Source organism: Marmota flaviventris, chromosome 3 (genome assembly GCF_047511675.1).
Source record: "Marmota flaviventris isolate mMarFla1 chromosome 3, mMarFla1.hap1, whole genome shotgun sequence".
In the NCBI taxonomy this organism is placed as follows: Eukaryota; Metazoa; Chordata; class Mammalia; order Rodentia; family Sciuridae; genus Marmota; species Marmota flaviventris.
Window position 1 is genome coordinate 83,671,239 of NC_092500.1, and position 18,372 is coordinate 83,689,610.

General features: G+C 37.6%; 1 protein-coding gene across 13 annotated transcripts in view; it reads right to left on the reverse strand.

Annotated features, from left to right (window-relative positions):
* The window catches only part of LOC114091684 (liprin-beta-1), a 222,584-nt gene that overhangs the window by 172,870 nt on the left and 31,342 nt on the right, over positions 1-18,372 (reverse strand). Inside the window, exon 1 of one of the 13 annotated variants that reach the window (XM_071610027.1) lies at positions 2,528-2,563. The exons of the other annotated variants lie outside the window; for them this stretch is intronic. The gene's annotated coding sequence lies outside the window, so the exon portion shown is untranslated. Of the gene's footprint in view, positions 1-2,527; positions 2,564-18,372 lie in introns of those variants that run through there. 13 annotated transcript variants of the gene reach the window in all.

An 18,372-nucleotide genomic window follows, 5' to 3' on the forward strand; every position in this document is an offset into this window, starting at 1 on the left:
CTCAAAAAACTTAACACCAAAAAAACACAAACAACCCAATCAATAAATGGGCTAAGGAAATGAACCGATACTTCTCAGAAGATGATATACAATCAATCATCAAATATATGAAAAAATGTTCATCATCTCCAGCAATCAGAGAAATACAGATCAAAACTACTCTAAGATTTCATCTCTCTCCAGTCAGAATGACAGCTCAAGAATACAAGCAACAATAAGTGTTAGCAAGGATGCAGGGGAAAAGACACACTCATACATTGCTGGTGGGACTGCAAATTGGTACAACCAATCTAGAAAGTAGTATGGAGATTCCTTTAAAAACTTGGAATGGAACCACCATTTGACCCAGCTATCCCACTCCTCGGTCTATACCCAACACAGTATAGACTTAAAAACTGCAACACAGTCACATTAATGTTTATAGCAATACAATTCATAATAGCCAAACTGTGGAACCAACCTAGATGCCCTTCAATATATGAATGGATAAAGAAACTGTGGTGTATACACACAATGGAATATTATGCAGTAATAAAAGAGAATAAAATTATGGCATTTGCAGGTAAATGGATGGAGTTAGAGAATATCTGGCTAAGTAAAGTAAACCAATCCCAAAAAACCAAAGGTCAAATGTTTTCTCTGATAATCCATAATGGGGAGGGGCATAGAATGAATGGAGGAACTTTGGATTGGGCAAAGGGGGGCGCGGAAGAGGTATGGAGACAGAAAAGATGGTGGAATGAGACACACATCATTACCCTAGGTACATGTATGATGGCATGAATGGTGGGATCCTGCTTCATGTACAACCAGAGAAGTGAAAAACTGTTCCCATTTGTGTACAATGAATCAAAGGGCATTCTGCTGTCATAATGTATAACTGATTAGAACAAATAAATTTAATTTTTTTTTAAATTACTTTTATGGCCAAAAAACAAACCAAAACAAAATCAGAGACTGCTGTCATAGTTACCATTTCTTGAGAAAAAAAAATTCCATAAATGGCCTGAAATGCATTCTATTGCTCTTGAAAATATAGGAGAAATGATTGGACTATCCCCCAAATGCTGCTACCCCTGCCCAAGAAATCTTATAGAATCAAGTACTTCTAAATCATTAGCTTATGTGTTATTTCAAATATCATTAAAAATATATAAAATGAAACTGCTCTGGTCCCATGAGCATTCTGAATGGGCATTCTGAACTAATATGAATCTAAAATAGTGAGTACTTGAATAAAAACAATGACTTCAGCCCATTGGCACAGAATACTTTGTCCTGCCAGTGGAACTTCCACAAGCAGCACACCCCAGTGAGGTGGTCACAGGTCTGGAAAGTGGGCTGCCCATTAGGAACTCTATCCCATCAGGAACTTGAGCCAGCAAGACAGTAAGGGCTTTGCCCCTTAATCTGCCCCACAAGGAGCACATGTATTTTTGCTATCAGACTGTAATCATCATCTCTACATCCTATGTGTTTAAAAAGAAATGGACTGGCAGGCTCATTGACTTATTTCCTGAGAATTAAGCTATCGAATCATAAGGAATGGCTACACATAAAGGCTTAGAGTGTGGTATTCAAAACAATGTATCATTTTACAATGCAGAAGTGTCTCAGAGTAATGTCCAAAACTGGAGGTTTTCTGCCTAAAACAGGTCCTACCCAGCTAACTACCTTCTGTTAAAATCCTATGTATTAATAAAAGTCCCCAGAACTTTATTTTATTAGAGAAGCTAACAGAATTCCATGTTGGACAAAGGAAGTTCTTGCTATATAAAATGCAACTTTACTTAAATGTCTACTAAAAAACCTAAATCTCAGTCTTATAGGAGAAAAAATATATAAATAAAAACAGGGAATGTTTCATTTGCTGTGGTAAGCAAAAATGCATATTAAACGACCATGAGTTACCACTTTATATATACTAAAATGCACACACACACAAAAATATCCTAACACTCACTGGTGGAAATGTTGTAGTGAAGCTGCTGTTTTTACTAGAGACACCATATTAAATGTGAACCCTTTAGGAAAGCAATGTACCATGTAGTAAGAGTTAATAATTCCATTATAACAAATTTGTCTTCAGGAACTAATTTGCAAAAGTTTTTTTTTTTGTAAGTACACAAAAGCTATTTATTACAGAATTCTAAAGAATAATTAGAACTATCTATCTGAGTACCCATTATTAGAGGATAGCAAAAGTTAATTCTACAATGTCAACATAATAAAATTAGAAAACCAATAAGGTTATAATGCTAATAAAACCTAAATGAAAACAACAGAATCCAATTTGTCACTGTGTAAACTGTGCACAGGAATAGTAAGGTGACGGGAGCATGAGGGGAATGAGGTGGGGAGACTGCTAGGCTGAGGAACTGTGGGTACAAAGCACAGGATGGACTCACATGGTGTCTTCACTAGTGAGTTGAGTGAACATGATAAACCATGCTATTTCTTTTGCATGGAAGGTAACAGAGTTCTATTTCTTCTTTTTAAAGGAAACAAAAAAAAAATCACAACTTACTGATATTTTGTGCATGGACTGCCACTGGCACCCTCTTCTCAATCCAGATGCCATTTAGACACAGCAAGAGTCTCTGAAGGAAGAGTAGGAGGTCCACTGAAGGAAGAGTAGAAGGCGCAACCTTCCTGGTCTCCTTCAGTGAACTACAAGTGTTACTATTGACACCTGCCCTGGTATATGGACAAATGGACTACGTTATTGTTACAATTCATCCAACCTCACTCCTACAAAATGGTCGTGTGGTTTCAAGGAACCACAACAGTGATAACATCAACAATGTACGCACAGTGAACACAAGAAATTGGCAAAACCAATATCTCTACTTGATCACATTGTACAACCCAAATGGTACCCTTTGTCCCTCTAAAGTAAAGATGACATTGTCCTAGAGAGGAAGTACTCTGAAGGAAAAGTATGCAGTTTGAAAATATTTCCCAAATAATCTCATATCCACAAAACACAAAATTTTCTAACCAGTATTAAAATTTACAAAATCAAAGTTTTAGCTTCCCATCTCCTCCCCTGCAGGGCTGGGGACCAAACCCGGGGCCCTGTGCATGTTAGGCAAGTGCTATGCCACAAAGTATTAGTTTTTTAAAGCCCTAGTAAATATATGAAAAGGTGTCATATTGCCTTTTTTTTTTTTTTTTTTTTTTTTTTTAAGAATTGCTGGACATTAAAGAAGAAAGCAGCTACCACTGTGGGGTCAGGCACTGTGCTTAGGGGTGTATCCTTTAAGCAATAGGCAACACTACCTAAGGGAAACATTATTATTATTACCTCATTTCACAGACATAAAACTAAGGAGTAGAAAGAGAGATGAAGCAAATTGCCCAATCTAGTAAATCCCAAAACAGGATTCTGACCTAGGCAGTTTAACTCTAGAAAGTCTACCGTCAACCATTCTGAGTACTACACTAGACTACAATTTACTGGCTGATTACCAAACAAACCTGCTGTAGTTGGTTGGTAAAAATGAGCAAGTAGCTAACACAGTATTTCTCCCATTTGAACCTTTATATTCATTCAGCCCTCCATATCTGTGGAATCCACATCCATGGATTCAACCAACCTTGGACTGAAAATATTAAAAAGAAAAACTTTGCCTTATTGCTGACATGTGCTCCATAGTCAGACCTACAATGGTTATATCTATACTGAACACATACCGATTGTTTCTCTTGTCCTTTTCTCCAAATGATCCAGTACAAGAATCATTTACTTAGCATTTACATTATACTAGGCTTTATAACTAAAGATGGCTTAAAGAATACAGGAGGACACACACGGGTTATAGGCAACTACTTTACAACTTTATATAAGGGACTTGGGCATCAAAGATTTTGGTATTCTCTGGGGTTCCTGGAACCAATTCCCCTCAGATACTGAGGGACAACTATATTAATACATTAACTTTTGAATAATGAACAGCTTAAAAATAAGTATCTAAATATCTAAATAAACCAAATTTTCCACTTCCACAAAATGGAAACAGATTAATATATACATATATATTAATATATTAATGGGGAGGGCATACTGGGGATTTTAACTCAGGAGCACTCAGCTACTGAGCCACAACCCCAGCCATATTTTGTATTTTATTCAGAGATTATATTCCCTGTTACTCCTCTTAAGATTGTTGCTACTCCTAAGCATAGAATGACTTTTTTTTTTTTTTTGGTTCTTTTTAGATATACATGATAGTAGAGTGTAGAATATATTTTGACATATTATACATACATGGAGTATAACTTCTAATTAGTATCCCATCCTGTGGTTGTACATGATGTGGAATTACACTGTCATATATTCATATATATGTACATAGGAAAATTATGCCCGATTCATTCTACTGTCATTCCTATTTCCATCCTTTCTCCCTTCCCTTCATTCCCCTTTATCTAATCCAATGAACTTTTAATCTTCCCCTCCCTTGTTGTGGATTAGCATCCACATATCAGAGAGAACATTCACACTTTGGTTTTTGGGGGCAGTCTTATTTCACTTAGCATGACAGCCTCCAGTTCCATCCACTTATCAGCAAATGCCACAATTTCATTCTTCTTTATGGCTGAGTAATATTCCATTGTGTATATATAACACATTGTCTTTTTCCATTCACCTGTTGTAGGGTACCTAGGTTGGTTCCATGGTTTGACTATTGTAAATTGAGCTGCTATAAACATTGATGTGTCTGCATCACTGTAGTATGCTGATTTAAGTCTTTCAGGTATAAATTGAGAAGTAAGATAACTGAGTCAAATGTAGTTCCATTCCAAGCTTTTTAAGGAATCTCCACACTGCTTTACAGAGTGGCTGCACTATTTGCAATCCCACCAGCAATGTATGAGTGAACCTTTTTCCCCACATCACCACCAACATTTATTTTTACTTGTATTTTTGATAATCGCCATTCTGACTGGGGATGGATGTAGTTTTAATTTCCATTTCTCTAATTGCTAGAGTTGTTGAACATTTTTTCATATATTCATTGACTGATTGTATATCTTCTTCAGTGAAGTGCCTGTTCAGTTCCTTTGCCCATTTACTGATTGGGTTATTCATTTTTCTGATGTTAAGTTTTTTGAGTTCTTCGTATATCCTGGAGATTCATGCTCTGCAGGTGGTAAAAATTTTCTCCCATTCTGTAGGCTCTCCATTCGCATTCTTGATTGTTTCCTTTGCTGTGAAGAAGCTTTTTAGTTTGATAGCATCCATTTATTGATTCTTGATTTTACTTCTTGCGCTTTAGGAGTCTTATTGAGGAAGTCAGTTCCTAAGCTGACAAGGTAGAAAGCTGGGCCTCTCTGGTCTAATGCCTAGGTCCTTGATCCACTTTAAGCTGAATGTTGTGCAGGGTAAGAGATAGGGGTTCAACCTCATTCTACTGCATATGAATTTCCAGCAGAAATAAATTTTTAAGAATAATTACTCTAATTGAAACTGTTATTGAGCTGGGGTTGTGGCTCAGTGGTAAAGCACTTGCCTAGCATGTGTGAGGCACTGGGTTAAATCCTCAGTACCACATAAAAATAAATAAATAAAGTTATTGTGTCCATCTACAACTAAAAATTTTAAAAAAACTGTTATTGAGAGAAAAAAACAGAACCAAAAAATTTATTTATTTGCTTATTTATTTTTGTAAAGTACTGGGGATTGAACCTAGGGGCACTTTACCACTGAGCTACTTCTACAGCCCGTTTTATTTATTTTGAGACACAGACTCAATAAGTTGAGGTACTTTCACCAGGAACAACTCTAACTTAAGATCCTCTTGCCTCAGCCTCCCATATTGCAGGAATTACAGACATACACCACCATGCCTAGCTCAGAGCCAAAATTTTTCTAAATTGAACATTAAATTTTTTGTATCATAAATTCAATCTCTGTTCATAATGGTACTTCTGAACACAACTTACTCCTGCTATGTAATCGTATATTTTACATAGTTTGCAAACAGTTGGCAAAATCAGCTATCCTTAAATACTATCACAGAGCTAATCTTAACTATATAAGAAGCATTTACACAAGAGATAAAGATGTACTTTCTTTGACTAACTGCTTATATTATGTGCCAAGTCTGGCATTTAGCACAAAAAAACTTCATGAATTCTAATCTGCTGAATTTAGCGGGAGGGACAGGCAGGAAATTCAATGGTCTTCTGTTTTAATTATTAATAACGTGAAAAGTTCTCATTTAAAATATGTGTTTTGGGGCTGAGGTTGTGGCTCAGCGGTAGAGCGCTCACCTAGCACGTGCAAGGCTCTGGGTTCGATCTTCAAAACCACATAAAAATAAATAAATAAAATAAAGGTACTGTGTCCAACTACAACTAAAAAATAAATATAAAAAAATAAAATATGTAGGGGCTGGGATTGTGGCTCAGCGGTAGAGCACTCGCCTAGCATATGTGAGGTCCTGGGTTTGATCCTCAGCACCACATAAATTTAAAAAATAAAGATATTGTGTCCAACTACAACTAAAAAATAAATATTTAAAAAATAAAATATGTATTTTGTACCTACCACTGGGCTACATGCTACAGGGATATAAAATTAATAATAAGGCACAGCATCTTTGGTGGGGGAGGGGAGTTTATTGTCCAATAGGAGATAAAAGAGATTTGTTTATTTTTATCTTTTTATTTTGGGAGAGGGCTCCTGGAGATTTAACCCAGAGGCACTTTACCACTGAGCCCACATCCCCAGCCCTTTTTTATATTTTATTTAGAGACAGGGTCTTGCTAAGTTGCTTAGGGCCTCGATAAGTTGCTGAGGCTGTCCTTGAACTTGCAATCCTCCTGCTTCAACCTCCAGAGCCACTGGGGTTACAGGCGTCTGCCACCATGCCCAGCTAAAAGAGGCTTATTAATGATCTGCAATATAATGTGACATGTAGCACAAAAAACTTCATCAATTCTAATCTGTTGAATTTAGGGGGGAAGGGGAGGAAATTCAATGGTCTTCTGTTTTAATTATTAATAACATGAAACATCTGAGACAGGAAGAATAACAACATGGTAGGTGTCACATAAAATGGCCAGGTGAAATGCTAGACAAACAGGGGAAATGACTTAAAGTTAAGGGTAGTTATGGGAGGTATTTAAGAAAGAATGGTGGATATGAAGAAAATCTGAACAATGTGTAGAATTTCATCAGGCTAAAGGAAGAGCTGAAAGAAGAAGAGAATTCCAGGCAAAGGAATCAGAAACAGAAGGGCCAAAGCAAAGCATGTTCAGGAGATGGCAGTGGATCCACTTGGCTAATGGGATGGGGGGAGTGAGACAGAGACTAGAAGACTTCACCTGGCTAGACCTTGAAGACACTTGATAAAAGGTGGTAACAAGGGGGGGCCTAGACTGCTGAGTATTCAGAGCCCTTATGTATTCAGAGCCCTTAATCAACTAAGGAGAGTTTGATTTTGCAGAAAGTAGGGAGAATCAGAGACCACCTGTATTATTTAGAAGACAAAGGCCTAGGAAGGAAGATATGGATACCAGCTGTGTTTTGAAGGAAACACAGTCGCTCCATGACTGAAATGGAAGAGATAAAGAAAATTCAAGGATGGATCCAGAGTTTGAAACCTAAATTTCTGAGGCAGGGAGGAGGAAAATGGGGCAGCTAACAGAAATAAAATCAGCTGGAGAAGAGGGGATCGGGAGAAAGGTACAGAATGAATTCCACCTCAACAGGCGGAGTTTGAAGTTCTAGCAGAATGCCACAGGGGGACATCAAAATCAACACAAACACAGGAAGAAGGCCATTGAGAAAGTCTTTAAGAAGTACAGTGTTTGAGGTATAGCACAGCGAGCTACCGAAAGCAGGTGGCAAAGCAGTGTTCAGAGGAAAATTCTAGTTGGTGCTATGACAGAATCTGAAGAAAGCAAGAGCTTCAGAGAAGTTATAAAGACCAAAGCAGATTGCAGGGGTAGGAGTGAAGAAGAACAGGTACAGGCAACAAATGAACACCCTGTCTAATAAATACAATCAGCCAGACGAGAAAAGATGGGATGCTGGGGCATAGGAAAGGGCACTGAAGAAGAGGTAGTACTTATTTCAGTAGTAAATAAGACATCCTGAATGTTTTTAAGCAGAAAAAGGTGGGGAGAGAAGACTTTAAACATCTGAGACAGGAAGGATGACAACAGACAAGACAAAGAAATAGTGATAAATAAAAATAGAGAAATATGTTGAGGTTTAAATAAAGATGCCTAACTGTCAGGTCTGTTTTGGTAGTCTACACAGTGTTTCCAAAAGTGTGACTCAAACAATTTGAGATTTCATATACCAAATTAGATATTTGATTTTTCTAGAGAAAACAGAATATGGAACAACATTAGGCCCAAGATTCCATGGGACAACAACCACTGCTGCTCCCCCACAGCCCCAGCCCCCAGAGAGAGCCAGCACTCTGCAGTTTACATCAGTCCCCACCTATTGCCTCATTCATTTTGGTAATTCTAATGGTCCCAGTTGACATTTGAATTTGTGACCCCTGACTTAGATCTTTTCAATAAAAAAGGAAATGACATCATCCTTAGAGAGTAATTAGGGACTGTAGATTGGAACTTGAAATTTGTGAAAAAAATATATTGCAAAAGCCATTGAAAAAAATTGGGTTAGAAAGTCAGTAAGAGATGAAAATTAAAAAAAAAAAAAAGAATCAAAGGGCAGCTGAAACAGCAGTGATTACTCACTTGACTTGGCAGAGCCCTACAGCCTGCAAACAGAGATCACAAAGCATTGTGGCACAAGACTGGGGGCGGTGGTTTGTTCCGGGTTTGTCGTCTAGGTGTTCTGAGGTTGTCATCTAGGGTGCTAGTGAGAACATCAGTGAGGACACTGGCCAGTGTCTGGCCTTGATAAAGGGGATAGTGGCCTGGAAAAAAGATGACAAAACCTCATGAGAGCAAAGAACAGATCAAGAGAAGGGAGGGAGGGATCTGGAAGGCAAGATAAAAAGATTCTTCCTGGAATTTTTCTGGCCAGAACTTGAAAATATTATCTGTATAAAAAATTAGATGATAGACACATCAAAAGCTAAGATGAGGGCTGGGGATGTGGCTCAAGTGGTAGCGCGCTCGCCTGGCATGCGTGCGGCCTGGGTTCGATCCTCAGCACCACATACAAACAAAGATGTTGTGTCCGCCGAAAACTGAAAAATAAATATTAAAAATTTAAAAAAAAAAAAAAAGCTAAGATGAATTGGGAGACCTATGAAGGAAAGTGAAAGTATAATTAGCATAAAAGGCAAAAGTCATGCAAAAATGTCTCTGTAGTGTACCTTCATCTCTCTACTATTTAACTTCTAGAAATCATCTATAGATTTTCTTAAAAAAATAAAAATAAAAATCTAGTGGTGAAAATAAGACCAGACTTGATATAATGAAGTAAGTTCAAAGAACTATATTTTTGTGAAATGAACCAAGTGAGTGTTGTTTCATTTGGATTGGATAGGGTGAACTCAGGGCCTCTCCCATGTTAAGCATGTGCTCCACCACTGAGCTACACCCTGCCTCCCAAATGAATGCTTAAGGAGACTATTTTTAAACTACACACTTGACTTCAAATATTCTTAAATACAATTCCGGAGACTGAAAGCCCACTCATACACACACACACACACACACACACACACAAATATCTATGCACAGGACTGTATACATTATCTCAAGTTTTGAAGAAAGAAGATCCAAAGTTCAAAGTTATAAAGTTCTCAAAGTCTCACATATCAAATGCACATAAAATGGAAAGGTATCCAATGTTTAGGATTGGCCTGTCTAGTACCTGAACCTTTGGGATCAACATACTCTGAAAGTTCCTTGATGTCTTAAAAACATACACACAAAATGACATTAAATGCAGAGAAGAACTCTGTAAAGTTATGCCCAACTGACAATTGTCCTTTGATTTTTTTTAATTTTCATCTCTTATTGACTTTCTAACCCAATTTTTTCAATGGATATTGCAATATATTTTTTCACAATTTTCAAGTTCCAAGCTACAGTCCCTAATTACTAAGGATTATGTCATCTCCTTTTTTATTGAAAAGATCTAAGTCAGGGGTCACAAATTCAAATGTCAACTGGGACCATTAGAATTACCAAAATGAATAAGGCAATAGGTGGGGACTGATGTAAACTATGGGGTGCCGTCAGTTGTATATAACAATTTTAATTTTTAAATTAAACAAAATTTTTAAATCTTAAGAATTGTACATTAAAATGAGACCCTTTGCTTCAAGTACTAAAAAGAGTGATATTGATTGAACAGCCCTAAATGGAAAATCCAAAATCCCAAATGCTCCCCACCAAAAGTTTCAGGTTAGGGATAGTCAATCCATGCAAAATTTTTCATAATCTGAAAAAAACCCGCCAGAACCACTTCTGGTCCCAAGCCTTTTAGATAGAGATATGTAGCCTGTAATACACACGATATTCATAGAAGGCTGGGCAAACAAGAAGTCTAGGAGTCACTGTTTCTTTCTTCTCTGAATAAATAATTTTTACAACAGGTCCTTTGTAGATGCATTAAGTATCCTTCATGTTCCTAATTTCCCAGACACCAGTTCCTCACAATGGAATCAATTCTACTGTTAATCCATTATGTCCCATCATCCTATACAGAAAGGAGAACTTGGACTTTTTTCCGGAGCATATCAAATCATGGGTGGAAGTACAAATTGGTACACTTTATTAGTGGGCAGACAGTATAGCAGCATTTAGTAACACTTTAAATACACAGGCTTTATTCACTACTAACACTGCTTATAGGACTCTACATAAGTGGTCTACTACCTCGATGCTCACTGCAACATTTAAGAAATAATGACAAACTGGAAACCACCTAAATGTAAGTAAATAAATACAGTTTATCCATCTGATGGGATGTTATGAAACACACCTGAAGCAGCCTCCCCAGATCAAAGCCAGCTTCAGCAAAAGTGAGGTGCTAAGCAATTCAGTGAGACCCTATCTCTAAATAAAATATAAAATAGGGCTGGAGGTGTGGCTCAGTGGCTCAGATTTAACTCAGTTCCCGTGAGTTAAATCGCCAGTACCCACAGTGGGGTTGGGAGGGGGAGCAAGGGAGGATTAAATGAACTCTAGATAGGACAAAAGGTGAGAGGGGAAGAGAGGGGGAATAGGGGTAGGAAAGATGGTGGAATGAGATGGACATCATTACCCTAAGTACACGTATGAAGACAGAACAGGATGAATATACTTTGTATACATCCAGAGATACGAAAAATTGTGCTCTATATGTGTAACATGAACTGTATCACATTCAGCCTCTCATATATAACAAATTAGAATGAATGAATGAATAAATAAATAAATCTCAGGTACCAAAAAAAAAAACCCCAAAAACCTAAGAGAGCTATACATACAGATACAGAAAGGTGTCTCATGGCACATCATGGGGAAAGGAAGCTATTAAACAAAGTAACTGAATGACAGCATCTTTGTAAACAGAAATATCCAGATACACATGTGATACACTTGTGTACATGAACACTGTATGTCTAGGAGAATATGCAAACAATGTTTAACTTATAATTACAGAATGGAAATGGGAAAGAAGCAAAGAGGAGAAAAAGATTTCTATTTCTTAATATTAAGATATTATTTCAACATTACAATGAGCACATATTGCTTTGGTAGATAAGAGTTTCAAAAATTAAGTTAAACCAGCAAAGCTAACAGAAATCAATAATCCTACAGGGATAAAATCAACCATGTGAAAGTCACCTAGCTGATTAGTAACCTTAGTTTCATCTGCAAAGAAACTCCACAGCAGTATCCAGACCAGTCTTTCACTGGACAACCAGAATACAGGAGGCCTGGAGGGACATCTTTAGAATTATGCCTGTGTTATTCAACATTTCATAACTATAATGAATTATCTGACACTAGATACTTACGAAGTAAAGATATTTATTTAGTTCATAGTTTTGGAGGACCCATGACAAACAGAAAGGCAGGAAAGGGAAGAAAGATGACATCTCAAGCCAGAAAGTAGAGAATCAGTGGACCCAAGCTCATTCTTTTATGACAACCCTATTGCCAGAACTCAAGGATATCACCAAAAATACCTTTATCCTGCTTAAGATCATACCCCCAATGACCTAAGGACTTCCCACCAAGCCCCATCTCTTAAAAGTTCCACCGCCTCCCAATACCACTACTCTGGGGACCAAGACTGCATCATGTGGACTCTAGGGAGGCAAACCAAAGCATCTATCATATGTTTATATATTCTGAGGTGAAAAAAAAATGGGCCCAAGCATTCCAATCAACTTTAATAGGTCTGTTTTTGTTGTTTTGTTTGAGACTGGGGAACTGACCCCAGGAGTATTTTATCTCTAAGCTACATTCCCAGCCTTCCCCCGTCCCTTTTTTAAATTTGAGACAGGATCTCACTAAGTGGCCAAGGCTGGACTTGAACTCACGATCCTCCTTCCTCAACCTGCTAAGAAGCTGGGATTACGGGTGTGTGCCACTGTGCCTCACCCAGGCAGTTGTTTTTCAGAGCAGTCATGAACTCTCACTGCTTTTATAAGAGTTACTTCAATCAAACCTGCAAATTACTTTGCTATCTAAGTATTATCATAACCATCCTTTTAATCAATAACCATGGCTCAGAAGTTAATTAACTTGCCCAAGAGAACAAGAGCTAGAAGTGGGACAATCAGAATTAAACCCAGTTTTAGCAGTCTAGAAGGCTCATTCCCTTTGATACTTCTGGAAGCATGGCACCATTATGACTTTATTAAAGAGTGACTTAGCAGGGATGGGAATAAGCAATACTGATATATAAGGTTAGGTAGGGCATTACTGGATTAACTGCTAATTTACTGCTGAAAATTAAAGACGAAGAAAAAGATAAACCAAAGCCAACCAACATTTGTAGAACAAATTGAGGTAAGCTAATTACGTAGGTTCAATGAAACTGCAGTAATTTTTACCAAGGAGTTAGGGATAGGACAGACAATATACAAAATCAAAAGTCTTAATTTAAAAAATTTCAGAAGACCCACCCAATATAATACTAGTCCTGACATAATGCTCAGCAGGCTACAAAATACTGTATAACAGTCTGCATACATGTGTGCACAGGTATGTGCATATATGTATGCTTCACACAACCATTTTCATTTATTTATTTCATTCAACAAATATTTATGAAGCACCTCCTAATGAGCCAGTCCATTGTCTAGTTGCTGGGGACAGAGCAGTAAACAAAACAAAGTCCCTGCCTAGAAACACCAAATAAACAAAATATAAGAGACAGTGATAATATCACGGAGACAATAAAGTTGAATAAGGAAAAAGAAAGCTTAGGATAGAGGACTGTAATGTTCATAAGCTAGTCAGAGAACACTGTGCAATAAAGGAGTAAGCTATGCAGCTCTCTGGTGGAAAGCATTCCAAGCAGAGAAGATAGCAGGTGCAAAGTCCCTGGGGCAGAGTTGTGTTTGGAGAACAAGAGTAACAGAAAGCAGGCAACTCTGGACACAGCAAAGTATACAAGGTGAAGAGCGGCAGAAGCAGGATCAGAGGAAACCGAGGATCAGGGACAATAATGGACTTCTGTGTCATTTTAAAGACTTTGTGATTTCCTGGTGAGGGGGATGAGAAACCATCAGAGGGCTCTGAGTACAAGAAGAACAAAAAAAATGGTATTATTTTATCCATAAAGAAAAAAAAATAGAAGTTTAATACTCCCATAGGGATGCTCTCAGAATCTCAAAGTTGGCATAATGACTATTTTAAGCTAAAGACATCTGGGATTCAACACATACAAAAAGCAGCTTTCTTGGGACTTCCTTTATCTGACTAAAAGCAGAAACTTCTAGAAAAATACAGCCGTCAAAATTTCCCTCTTCAGGTGGCTTTTACTCTCAGAAAGGAGACCAAAAGTAAGCCTACCATAAATCCTCTCTCCAGTGAGTTTTATGACCAGAAAGAAGACAGAAAGACAAAAGGAACACTCCGCAAATGCTAGAACATCACAAGCTTTCTAGAAACCTTTGTCCATTCCTAAAGAAAACCAGTTGTTCTTTCCAGAGAACCTCTCTGACCCTACTCCCTACTAAATTAGGTATATAAAGCCTCTAATCATTTAGAAAGTCACATAAAAATAAGATTTTCTTCTGCTGACAATCTGTCTTTTATCAATTTAATTCACAGGCCCCCAGAAGCTGAACATAATAGGGCAGAGAAGTTTTTTCCCTATATACAAAATCTGGCAATAATTATCTCTTCAGGATGAGATGATGATTTATAAACTTTTGTTTTACAGTTTTACTTACTTATTGCTGAGAGCCAGGCTGAGTCTGTATGGCCCCTGGCATTTTGCCAACAGTATTGATTGACAGGCGCCTCTGCCTGTCCGCCTCTGCCGCAACTTTTGAGTTCTCGCACTATTTTGGAGTTCTCGTGGGGATTTCCGGGGATTCCCCGAGAGTTCCCATTGGTTGGGGAAGTGCAGGAGGAGGGATTTCCGGGAGATATAGTTCCGGCTGGGGGTTCCTGGACAAGCCTCGTGGCGCGTTGGGGAGGATTTCCCCGGGAGCTGTGTGAAGTGTTTTCCTGCGTTTTAAAAATAAAGTTTGTTCCTGCTTCAGTGGCTCCTGATTTGTGCCCAGCCAGACTGCGGCAACTTATCATTTAAAATATTTATTAAAAGAAAAGGCTCTCTGGGGCTGGGGATGTGGCTCAGTGGTAGAGCACTTACCTAGCACGTGTGAGGCCCTGGGTTCGATCCTCAGCACGGAAGGACGGAAGGAAAGAAGGGAGGGAGGGAGGGAGGGAGGAAGGAAGGAAGGAAGGAAAAACAAATAAAATAAAGTTATAAAAAAAGAAAAGACTCTCAAGTAAATTTTCAAGCACAAAGAAGAAAAGTACACTGTGGCTCCAGTGGGGCCCTTTCCAACTGCCCAATCCCTCTTGACCTCAATTTACTCATCTTAAAAGAGTAGTAATAATATCCACCTCATCTGACTGTTGTGCTGTAAGCAAAGCACTCACACAGCACTAAGAGCTCAGAGGAAAAGCCCAGCAAGTGGCATCCACTAGTTTTACCTGCAAGCACAGATCCAGCTAGAACCTTCTTTAAGGACCAACCAAAATCTGCAATGTACTGGATGTGAGTGTTCCCCTTGGCTCTTCCCCTTCTGTCTACCTTCTGCAAGTCTCTCTCAAAAAAAAAAAAAAAAAAAAACACCAATCTCATCTGTATTCCCAAAATCCACACTAATAGAAGTCATGAGGTTTTGCTGCAAAGGATGCAAAATCCAGACCACCAAAACAAATAGATTTATTTTGCATTTAATTCACTATTGAGGTTTTGTAAACTCATCTCTTCTCAACCAACTGCTCATCTTTTAGTCCTATCAAGATCTTAATAAACCAGCCAATAATTTGATTTTAAAATGCAGGATTACTAACTACTATTTGATAATAAAGGAAAAAAACCTTGGCGTAGATAAAAAGACAGCACTATATTTTACATAAGGACAAACTTCAGCATGTTGAGTTTTAAAACATTCAAATGAGTGAAGTTTTCCATGTGTAATATTTACTATCCACACAAATTCTCTCCACAGAAGAATAGTACACAGACTGCATTTTATCATTAAGGAAAGCCTCAGCTACTGGCATTCCATGTTCTAATTTAAATGACAATTACAGTGTTTTGTTTTTGGAGAGGGAGGAATAAACAACTACCATCTCCTAGCCTATGTGTCCTCTCTAGAGAATGTCAACTTAGCCCAATTACATTTATTTTTCATGTAGGGAAATTGCAGGGTTTGTTCCACATTGGTGCTGTGTATATGCATAGAAATTTCACTATTTAATTTTCGTGTCTGCAAGGAGACAAGCTTATAATTATACCATGAGGTATAACTATAATTAGGTTTTCTAATACCATAGGTATCCCTATGATCCAATTGTAAAATAACAGAGAGTTCTGGTACTGTGTTATGGGGCTGCTCCCCACCCCTTGAATCGTTGCATTCTTCAGACTTCAGGAAGCATTAGAAAATCTGATCGTTCAAAGATTTTGTTGTAGAGCACTTGCCCAGTATGCATAAGGCCCCGAGTTCGATCCCGAGCCACACACAGCCACACCTTTAAAAGAAATTTTCCTTTTAAATATAGAAACTAACCTAATACAACTGTTAATAGTATTTAGCCAAAAAAAAAAAAATCACTGTTATAACTATGAGTTACATAAAGAAAAACAGGTTAATGGCAAATTTAGGTTACATTTAACCTTATTCCTTCTGGTAATGCTAATGAGACTGTAATCACACAACTTTCTAATTGGGGCCAGGACAATGCACTGTGAACACGTTCTCTCCCTCCCCATATTAGGGACTGAAGCTGGCTACACAAGTGCTTCACCACCAAGCTACATCCCCAACACTTTTTTTTTTTTTTGAGACAGGGTCTCACAAAGTTGCCCAGGCTGGCCTTGAACTTGAAATCCTTCTGTCTCAGCTTCCCAGTAGCTGGGATTCCAAGTGAGCACTACCACACCCAACTTACACATGCTCCTTTATGCTTCCAATTTGCAGAAGATAAACACATTTACATTTCATAATTTACTCAAGTGTAAGCAGCATGTTTGTGTTGGGAGGGGTAAAAGGAGAAGTGTTATGTACTAAAACTATTTTCCTCAATCCGTACTTCCAAAAGAGTAAGGTATTTCTTAACCTATTAGAACACTGTGTGTAATGTCCTATATAATATATGTAAAATACATAATATCCTAAATAATTACATATAGTCCCACTTTTCTACATTGTTATTATAGGAAGAGATAAAAATTAGCACTTTCAATCCTTAGTTATATGATGTAAACTACTAGAAGTAGCCATGTTCATTTAAAATCATAGTTACAGGTTCCAAGCACCAAATAATCTTAGAAAAACCCAGAAGATTTTTAGGGAAAAGAAACAGGCATCAGAAATAGAATATGTGAGTATGCTAATAAAGCATTTATAAGTGATAAAATGCCTAATAATTTTACTCCGAAACAATTCAAAAGCCAACTTGTCAAATATACCCACAGTATAACTAAGATCTTATGAACCATGCACACTTTATATATTCAAAATACCTAGTCATATAGAGTATGGTTTGACTACATGGAAGAAAATAACCAACTTTGGAAAATAAAGAATTTACAAATTCAAATACATGGGATCCCTTAAACAACAGAGTGATTCTCAATTCCCAGAATTATCCCATGGAACAAAATGAGAGAATGTTTTTAGAACTCTTGAGAAAAAAAATTTGATAAATATAAGAAGTAGCTTGGCGCAGTGGCACACACCTGTAATTCTAGTAGCTCGGGAGGCTAAGGCAGGAGGATTGCAAATTCAAAGCCAGCCTTAGCAACAGCGAGGCACTAAACACCTCGGTGAGACCCAGTCTCTAAATAAAATACAAAATAGGGCTGGGGATGTGGCTTGGTGGTCGAGTGCCCCTGAGCCCCAGTACCCCAAAAAAAAGAAATATAAGAAGGCAGTTCACATTTCAGTAATTGTAAGTTTGTCCCAAATATATCTGAATCACTCATTTCTCATAGAAAACATTATAGTAAAGCATTTAGCACTTAAATAGACAAAATATATCATGTCTACTACATTGGACACTTTTCATGAGCTGACCCAAAGGTAAAAACAGCATGAATATAGAAGCTAATATTCTAAAGACAGTGCTCTTTTAAGTAGTAGATGTGCCTGTATAAACATCCATGTTAAGTGTCATCCTACAGTTCTTTTTGCATTTCTGGGAAACACTACAATTTTAATTTTCCAGATTATTCCCTTCCCTAGTATAAAAGTAAGTACTGTCACCATTATGTTACTTCTAAACCCTTGGGTTTGATACTAAAAACATCAGTGGGAAGAGAGAAAATTCTGTCCTTCGATAATTTAAAAATAAATCTAGCTAGGAAGAGATTTCTACAGCAAACCCCCTTCTTTTTCCTAAAATACATGTGAAGCAGTCATGAAGGGTTTCAAATAAGAAAACTCAACACAATTTCAGATTTTCAAATTTAAAAAATCCAAGCCTAAACTTAAATATGTGAGTAAAAATGATTTCAAGATCTTGGAATTTGAGGGGAATGATATGTAGGAGTGAAGGGAGTCTTTACTGAGATTTTAAGACTCTTAATTCTCTCTCCCACTTCCAAACATATATGCCCAAGCAACTGTAAAATAATGACTCCTTTTGGAAGTACAAGCCTACATTATGAATTTATTAGCTCTCAATAATTGTAAGAAGTGTCCCGCTTGAAAACTGAAGCATAAAATAGGTGAT